The sequence below is a fragment of the Rhinolophus sinicus genome, linkage group LG10, assembly GCF_036562045.2.
Source record: "Rhinolophus sinicus isolate RSC01 linkage group LG10, ASM3656204v1, whole genome shotgun sequence".
In the NCBI taxonomy this organism is placed as follows: Eukaryota; Metazoa; Chordata; class Mammalia; order Chiroptera; family Rhinolophidae; genus Rhinolophus; species Rhinolophus sinicus.
This window is the reverse complement of record NC_133759.1, coordinates 22,089,525-22,098,687: the sequence shown is the minus strand read 5'-3', so window position 1 is coordinate 22,098,687 and position 9,163 is coordinate 22,089,525. Positions and strand designations below refer to the sequence as shown.

At 46.5% G+C, this 9,163-nt stretch overlaps 1 protein-coding gene across 8 annotated transcripts in view; it reads left to right on the top strand.

The window, feature by feature from the left end:
• Positions 1–4,322: 4,322 nt before the first annotated feature.
• The window catches only part of LRRC3B (leucine rich repeat containing 3B), an 86,095-nt gene continuing 81,254 nt past the window's right edge, over positions 4,323–9,163 (top strand). Inside the window, exons 1-2 of one of the 8 annotated variants that reach the window (XM_074312747.1) lie at positions 5,291–5,490; positions 5,874–7,165. The gene's annotated coding sequence lies outside the window, so the exon portion shown is untranslated. Of the gene's footprint in view, positions 4,922–5,290; positions 5,562–5,807; positions 7,166–7,786; positions 7,906–9,163 lie in introns of those variants that run through there. The other 7 variants (XM_074312744.1, XM_019745302.2, XM_074312746.1 and 4 more) reach the window with 7 other exon arrangements.

Genomic DNA, 9,163 nt, shown 5'->3' with positions numbered 1-9,163 from the left:
TACACATATATGTATATATAGAGAGAGAAATTTTTATGAATTCATTTAAATGGCTAGTCCTCCAATGTTTTTAAGTAAATAAACCCATTTCTCTCACCCCAACCCCTGCTTCTAGAAACCACCAATCTGTACTCTGTATCTAAGAGTTTGTTTGTTTGTTTGTTTGTTTGTTTTAAAGTCTACATATGAGTGAGATCATACAGTATTTGTCTGTTTATCTGACTTATTTCGCTTAGCCTAATGCCCTTGAAGTCTATCAATGTTGTCACAAATGGCAGGAATTCCTTCTTTTTATGGGTGTATAATATTCCATTGTGTATGTATCATATTTTCTTTATCCATCCATCCATCAATGGACACTTAAATTGTTTCCATGTATTATAAATAATGCTGCAATGAACATAGGGGTGCAGACATATTATTGAGATAGTGATTTCATTTTCTTTGGATAAATACCCAGAAGTGGAATTGCTGGATTATATGGAAGTTCTATTTTTTAATTTTTTGAGGAACCTCTATTCTGTTTTCCATAGTGGCTGCACCAATTTACATTTGCAGCTAGTCCTTCAATTCTTAATGAAATGATCTCAACAAATGGAAAGAAAAAAAAAAGATCCATTTGCCTAAATTATTCAATTGATGAGCTAGTTCACTGATTTATTTTGGCGTGTGAGTTCTGGATGAAAATGTATAATATCGTAGGAAGACTAGATTGTTTGTATAATGGGCAACACTTAACTGTTCAGGTTTTCATTATCCAGGTAAGGGCTGATTCTTCCTGGGGCTCTCTTTGTGAATCTAACTGCCATGAAGTGAGGAAATCTCTGAGAAGCTGTGGAGAGATACACATGGTGAGGCTCACGTGGGAAGACACTGCAGTTCATGGTCCTCGGCTCCTGTTGAATGCCAGTAGGAAGCACAGTCTGCCAGGCATGGGAGTGAGCCATTTGGGAAGCAAATCCTCCCGTTCTGAGTTCAATGGCCCTAAGCTGACACCGAATGGGCCCAAATGGAGCCTTCTTCCCTGAGCCTTGTCCAAATTCCAGATTCAGGCTAATAAGAGATTATTATTATTATTTGAAGCCAAGAAGTTCTAGGGTGGTTTGTTATTAAGAATAGTTAACTGGAGCACCTTCCACAAAGAATTCATGACATGATCCCATTCATTCATTCATTCGAGGGCAGGGTTTGAGAAACTAATTATTCAGATTTCAGAAACTTAACTCAGGGGCTCATAGGAATGCATTTCCATTTCTCTCTAGGGTTTCAAAGGAAGAATACAATTCAAACCTCAAGGAATGTCCTTTAAATGCAAAATTTCTGAAACAGTGATTTTTAAAACGATGCATTCCTATTTCAAAAAAAAAAGTAAACTGAAAACACCAATAAGTGATATTTGCTTCTATAGTTCTCTAATGTTTGTAATATACACAGACAAGTTTTACAAAATCTCCACTTCTGACCCAGAGAGGCCACTACTGTAGATGTTAAGGTCATTGAATCTCATGACTCTTCAATGATAGGCTTTCTTCTCTAATTCACTAATCAAAAGTTATAAATATAGCTTCTGATACCTCTTCTCTCCTCATTTTTTTTTTTTTTTATTGGCTGTCAAGACAAGGCAGGGTAGCAACCAATCAGCTCTTCATATTAAACAATGTATTTTGCTGAGCTGGACTTGACTCCTGGTTGCTACAAAACAAATCTAAGTTTATATCAGAGGTGACAAACTCCATGCCCTGTCATTTATCCTTTTTATAGCATGGGTGACACCAATAGTCAGCAAGTCTTGTTGATTATTATGTGAATCAACCAAAGCAGAAAACATCCAAGTCTAGAGATTTCCTGTGTCAATAGTTAGATAGAAATTGTGTGGTTTTTTTTAACAAAAAGAAAACGAAATTGAAAACAAATTCCACTTTTGATTGCTACCCAAGTTTTTAAAAAGAAACCCATAATCCCAGTATTAACAGGGTAAACACTATTAAAACTGGACTGCATATTACTCCAGACATGAGTATAAGTATATATATGTAAAAAAATGCATTATACTATGAACTCACCTTTATACATCTAATAATTACCAAAAACAAACAAACAAACAAAAACAAACCCCCAAACATACTGAGATTTTACTACATGCTAGGCACTGCACTAAGTGCTTCATAAATACAATTTTATTTAAAACAGGTAAATAGCATCAACCCAATTATACAGCTGAGGTCTTTGAGATCAAGATCACAGCTAGCAAGTGGAAATGTCTGGCTCCAAACTTAGACCTGTTAACTCCAGATTGTAATTTTTACTGTTCTACCTCTAATCTTGTGCATCTGATTTTTTTCAACTAAAAGTATATGATAACCATCATTTATGACAATCTTCCCCTATTCACTTACAATAACAGTTTAATAGCTGACTAGTATTCCATTTACAGCTTTTCAAAATATTTCACCATTCCTTCCTTTTGTTAGTCATTTGAGTTTGTTTTCAATTTTCTGTTAGTAAAAACAACAATGCAATGAATATCCTTGTAGATAAATCTTTTTAAACATCCTTAATTATTTCCTGAGGGTGAATTTCTACCAGTAGAGTCATTGAGACAACGGCATGCAAAAATTTTATGCTTTCCATAGTAATGCTAAATTTCCCTTCAGAAAAATTATACCAAATTACGTACCTGTCATCCCTATATATCTGTGTCTGGGTCCTTAAAATCTAATTTAAAAAAATAAATAAATAAACAAAACTTCAAACCACAACCTTTCCAATCACAGTATCATCTTAGAAGATACCTTAGGCATCATTTTTTTTTTTTTCTCATCTCCTATACAGTCTGGACCTTTTTCATAGTGCATCCTTGATCTGGGGTGTCCATCCTATATAATTTATAGGAAATGGGGACAGAAAATTTAAAAAAAATGATTTTTAAATAGCCTTAGACTACAAAGCACATTTCTTACTTCCAGTAATGAAGTATTGCCCAAAGTATTCTAAAATTCATCCAGAATAAGAGCGTGTCAGTGGAAATGAGGAAACCTTGGCGAGCTTTCAACATACTTGACACAGGTCATGAAATGGTAAAGATTTTTTGGTGATTATCCACCTGGACCTCTATGCAGTTGAGCAACAGCTTGGTTTCCTTTGCCTTTGGGAATTCAGCAAACAGAGGTGGGGTAGCCCGTGGGAGAAGAAGATTGCCTAGAAACAAAAATAAATTAGAGTTTCACATTTCTAGGTTAAAGGGTCTGTGGGTATAACTTTGTGTGTCCTCTCCTCCCCCAGACTCTTTCAAATTTCATTACTGAGGCCCTTTAATTCTAGAGACACTGGGATTCAGCCATGTTTATAGGAGAAAACGACCTTCAACGAGTTAAGCTTCGTTTTACCCATTATATACAAAACAATGCTGGATGTTGCAGTGGAAACCAAATACAATAAAATAAAATAATAAAATTTAAAAAATAAAAATAAAAATAACAATAATACAGGAGAGTGAAGCAATAGAAATCTAAAAAAAATAATCTATAAATATGTAAGTGCTGCAAGTGATTGGCAAATACAACTGTGGTAGCAAAGAGCAGGGAAGGATTAATTCTGCCTGGGGTCAGAGGTGAGGGGTGGGGATGCAAAAGGGCTATGAAAAAGGTGGTATTTGTAGAAGCTGGGAAGGCAATTTCTCTGGCCCAATTTTTTGTTTGTTTTTGTTTCTGGTGCAGATCTGGTCATTTAAGTCATGAAATAAGAACATTACTAAAACCAGTCATTTGCTTTAACCTGAAAACACACTTTTTAAGGGGCCTATACACTCCATTTCAGTTGCACGTTCATAGTTATCCCTGGAAGAAGAGGAAATATTGAGTTCCTCGAACACCTTCTGCTTTGAAAAACTGAACTGGCTGGGGTTAGGGATCAGGGGCCACGACTCAAGCCCAGAACTTTGGGTTTCAGAAACTGCAGATGAGCCCTCTGAGATCTGATCATGGAGTCTTCAAGGGGGGTATTCCTCCTTACTCGTCCCCCCACCCCAAAATAACCTAGTACAGTACTTGGCACCCAGGAGGCGATCATTTGTCTAGTGGATTTTAAGCATCCTCTTTTTTCCTCATTAGAGGACAATCAAGTCCATCACCATGGTATGTTTCTTCTGCCAGCTTAAATTTAGCTCTGATCTCAGTAGTTAGTAAAACTGGGGAAAGAATGGGGCCGTAACATCCTGCGAGTGGAGCTATGCAAGGGGGTGTGAGGAAGGAAGGCGAGGGCGGCAGAGGATGCTAATACTCCCACCTCAGCTCATCTCCTCCCTCAGCAAACGTTCAGTCCCCGCCCTCTCTCTCCATTCCGGACCCCCACCCGGGAGGTCGGAGGGCAGCGAGGGTGAGGCGGTGGCAGGGTTCTGTCACGCTCACTCCCGGCTGCTTTTCCCGTCTCCGACCTCCTAGCACCTCCTCCCTTATCCCCAGTTGGGTTTTGGAGGCTATTCCCCTTTAGTGACTGAGCCGACTACATCTGGACGAGCGGCGCTTCGCCTCTCGCACGTCTTTGTCTCCTCCTTCTGCTAGGCTCCCGGGCCCGGCGTAGGGTCTGCAGCAGCCGCCGCAGCCGCTGGAGCCAAACCGTGCCCTGCACCGCCGCCCGGGGCCGCACCCGCGCTGGGTGGAGGCGCCGGAGGACGCCAGCGGAGCCACTCACCGCCCGCCCCGCGTCCCGCGCTCCAGCCGCGGCGCACCAAAGCCGCCGCCGCGGCCGAGAAATCATACCGCCCCGCACGCCGGGTCAGGGGTGGGCAGCCGGGCTAGCAGCCGGGTGCAGATAGCGGCCGCTGCAGCTCTGGCAGCGCGCACACCCCCAGGCATACGCACCCAACGCCTCCTCCCTGCGCCACGAGGATGGAGCAACCACCCCGGCCCGGGACTGGCGCAAGGTAAGGTGCTGCCGCCTGTTGCTTTTCGCAAAGAGCGGTATTCTCCCTCTCTTCCCGGGTGCCTAGGCCGTTCCTACCTGAACAAGTAGAAGAGAACTATCACACCAGCTCTGAGCTATGTCCAAAACCCCTGTTCCCCTTGGCGCAGACCCTTGGAGAGACCCCTCCTGGCGAGGGGAAGTCGACCCTCTTTGACCCCTTGCAGCCGGCTGCAGTGCAACAGTCTGCAAACTTTTGTGATCCCCCTCCCTGCGCGGTGCTCACCCCATGCCGTGCAAGTTGCACGTCTAGTTCTCTCGTGCGCCTTCCCCACCCTACCCCCCTTGCCGTATACATCTGCCCATTTCTCTGTGTGTGTTCTTGCCAGTCGACTTTTCACTCCCTGCAGCTCCCGCTAGAGAGGCGAGGGTTTGGGACACAGCAGTGCTCATCCTGCCTGTAGGGGCTGGTTAGGAGCCGAGATGGTGGAATAGGAGAGGTGGGAAGTCGGGGAAGGCTGCGGCTACCCCTGAGGCTCTGTCCAGCGCGGCGGGAGTCGGTCCATCCTTGAGTATGCCACCCCCAACTCGGTAAAGAAACCCTTGGAGGGGCTTGCGGCTGTGCGATGTGGGAACGGCAAGTGCAGATCCGGGTGGGTGAAGTAAGTGGTTTTGAGAGGGAAAAGGTTGCCGGTGCGGGTAGAGAAAGCTGAGGGTCGGGGATTGATCTGGTTGAGGGGCGACCAAAATGCTCTGCTAATGTGGGCGAGGAGCCAGCCCCAGTCATCTGATAGGGAGGAAAAGGGATTTGAGTCGGGAGGGCGCTGGCCCGGGTGTGTAAATACAGGTGGGGGAGGGGCTGGGTACTTGGGGCGGCGCAGAGAGGTGGAATGGAGCCCTGGAACGCCGGGGCACCGGGAGACTTGGGAAGGCAGGCTTCTGGGTGACTGGGATGGGGCGCTCTTCTTCTCCAGGAGAAACCTCCCGGCGAGATTCTGAATGCGTTGGTGTCTTGGGCGGTGACTGAGTGGTTAGATCATGGACCGGGGATGCTTTTCCTGGCTCTCAGAGGACCGTAGTCCCCTCCTTTCTCCGGCACCGGCTTCTACACCCTTCCATCTCCGCAGCCGGGTCCATAGACCCACGCCCACCTTCCCTGCGGGGCGCTCCAGAATTAAGGATGTCTCCTTAGCCGCAGGGTGGGAAGGGGGTTCCTGGCCCCCAGAGGGAGGCCTGTGTGCAGAGTAGGGGGAAATTCCCCAGCGCCAGGTGAGGAGACAGTGGTCCGAACTGGTTGGAGGAGAGCGAAGGGGCGGAGGCTGCAGTGGGAGACACATCCCCCACCCCAACCCCTCCGCAAATCGCACCGGGGCGGAGCGAGGGAGTAGAGGAGCCCCATGCTGAGCCCCGGGGCTCTAGAGCGCAAAGTTGGAGGGCGCGCTGGTCGAGGGAGTGTGGGCATCGGATGAGGGAAGACCCGGCTCCCAGGCCCTGGGACCTTCCCAGAGGTGGGTCTCACCACCTTGCAGCCCCTAGGTAGATCCTTCTGGTTGTTCCAGACGCTTTGGCCGATGCCAGAAGGCGAGGCTCTTTCCTCCTTTGCACCCCGACAATCTGGAATGGAAGAGCATTTGCGGGAGGGGGCCTGAACTGCTGTTGCAAAGGAGGGACTGCCCCCGGGCACCATTCTGGTGGGGAATATCCTGGGCTGCCAAAGGCCTGGACGCACCTCACTTAACCCTTCTCTCTTGGAGTTGGTGCACGCCCCTCTCCAAGCAGCGTCTTTGGCTGAGAGTCCGGCTCTCGGTTCCTACTGTACCTATAAAAGAATTTGGAGGTTGCGTGGATCTCGAGCCGTATAAAACCTTCTGGTCCTCCCTGTTCAAACCTCCCACGCGCAGGCTTTTGGGGGCACAACCGTGTCTGCGGTGGCCTTGCTTTCCCGTACCAGGTGGGAGAAAGCAAGAGCTCAGTGCAGTCCCCTTTTGGGGGGCCCCATGCCTTGGCCAGATCCTTCCGGAAGAGACGTCGACAGACCAGAGCTCCCGGGAGGAATCTCGAGGTCTGTCCTCCGATGCCGGGGCAGCCCTGGAGCAGCGAGTTCCCTGTAACCCCGCTGCAAGCTTCAGAGCCCACAAGGAGCGGGAATCCGGATTCCCTCCGAGCAGGCTCCCGGTGCAGCTCCTGAGCACAAAGGCCACACCCTCACAGGCCAGGCGTCGGGGAATAGAGCACTGGCTTCTTCCGAATTCCCTGGATACCTGAGGTAGGACCCCAGAATTAAGTCCCTCACTTGGCAAGATTCGCCCCAGCGCCGGTTTCCTTCTGGGAGCTTATTACCTGGATTTGTGCTCAGGCCACTTCCCTTTGCCTAGAAACAGGTTGGAACATGGCCTCTGAGAACACTTGAAGGAAGACCAGATCCTCACCAAGGAGGGTTTCTTTCAGGTTGCTGAGCTATTCTGGGGAGACAGGTATTAACCAGCGCCGGCATTTATTGAGCCCTTACTCTGTGCCAGGCCGTATTCTAGATATTGTATGTGCGCTGTTTTAGTTTCAATCCTCACAACAACCCCGGAAGAAAGTTAAAGTTATGTTTTTCCATTTTATTGGTGAGGTAACTAAGCCATGAAGAAATCATTTGCTCATCATCGTCCACTCAGTAAGCGGTGGGACTGGGTCCTCTCGTGGGTGGAGAACACTGGGAGTGTTACACGCTCCCAGCCCTATTTGATACTAAAGACCCTTTGTCCACATGGAAGTGTGGGTGAGGCCTCCAGCCCTTTACTCCAGATCCCAGGGCCATGCTGTAAGTGCCAGCCCTTACCTGTGAGCCCCTGTGGCTGTGGCACTGGGGAGACTGATGGTACATCTCCCCTCCCCTCAGGGTCTGTTGGGGTGAATGTTGGTTAAGATGGATCCTGGTACTGGAAGCAGATTTATGGAACTGGCTGCTGGCATTGGACTGCTTTTCTGAACTTTTTGGTAGACATTTCCTTTTTAAAGGTGAGGAGAAGTGGAAGGAGGGAATACAAATGTGAGCAGAGATTTGCTCTGTGGTCTCAAACTGCAGAGACTGTATTCTGCAATGGAGTCCCTTCCTGGTGATTGGATCACAACATAGTAGAACTAAAGGGATCTCAGATATCAGTCCTCCCAATTCAGAGATTCAGTGATGTAGGGCCATTCAGTGTGTCTCTAGTGTAACTAATCCTGGAACCACTGTCTTCTGACCCTTGGTCAAAATAAACTGTGTTTGTGCCTATATGCATGGTGTTCACTGCTGCTGTGTCTCAGCATATTAAAATTAATTAGGGAAAATTAATTAATTAGGGAAAAACTTGTTTGTTAAAAAATAGACCATTTTACTAATTTTTCATAAATGCCTCCATCAGTATAACCAGAAAAAGTTATTATCATATAATTGATAAACCACCACAAATGTACCTTGTTTGCAAATGATTGCAGTAGAATACTTACAAGCCCTCAAATCAACAAAACTCTACTTAGCTTTTAGACTATTCTAAATAAAGATTAAATAGATTCGCAACTATTTTGGCAAACTTCCGTTATGTAGATCTGTCCTGCACCACCCCCAGGTATTTGTGTAAATAAGAAAAGACGTAGTACATCAGAGAGAAAAATCCCTTTGAATCCAATGAGATGATTTGGTGTTATTTCTTCTGGATTTCTGACCGTTGGGTGAAATGTTAGGCTGATGTAAATCTGAGGCAAAATATCATCTTTCCAGTGGATATACTTGGGGCTCAGAAAGGGGAAAAATAGTTCTTTGCAGATTTCTTAACCACTGAGCCCCTTTAAGAAAGGGGAATTTCTCCATAAGCATAGGGATTCCATATACTCTTAGGCATTCGTGTAGGACAGAATTCTGATGTCTAAGAACATCCCATGTCTTTTCTCTGTAGCTACAGTACCAAGATGTCCTTCTGCTGGAGACAAACCCACAAAAAGTCATCTGGCATAATTAGAGAGGGTGACTGGGAAAAGCCTGTTTCTCAGAATCACATCAAGGGGGTAAGAGTTACAGGCAGATGGTGAAAACGTGGTGCATTTGTGTCACCTGGAACAGGATTGTCGTCCCTGATGTTGTGACAAGCCAGGACAGAGCCCTCCAGCAGTAACTAGGGGAGGAGGAGGAAGAGGTGAGGGTGAGGGAACAGTGCTGTCATGGAGGCATGGGGTTAGGGGAGATGAGGCTTGGCTGCTAAAGGGATTTGGTGTGACAGAAATGGCTCTTCTCCCT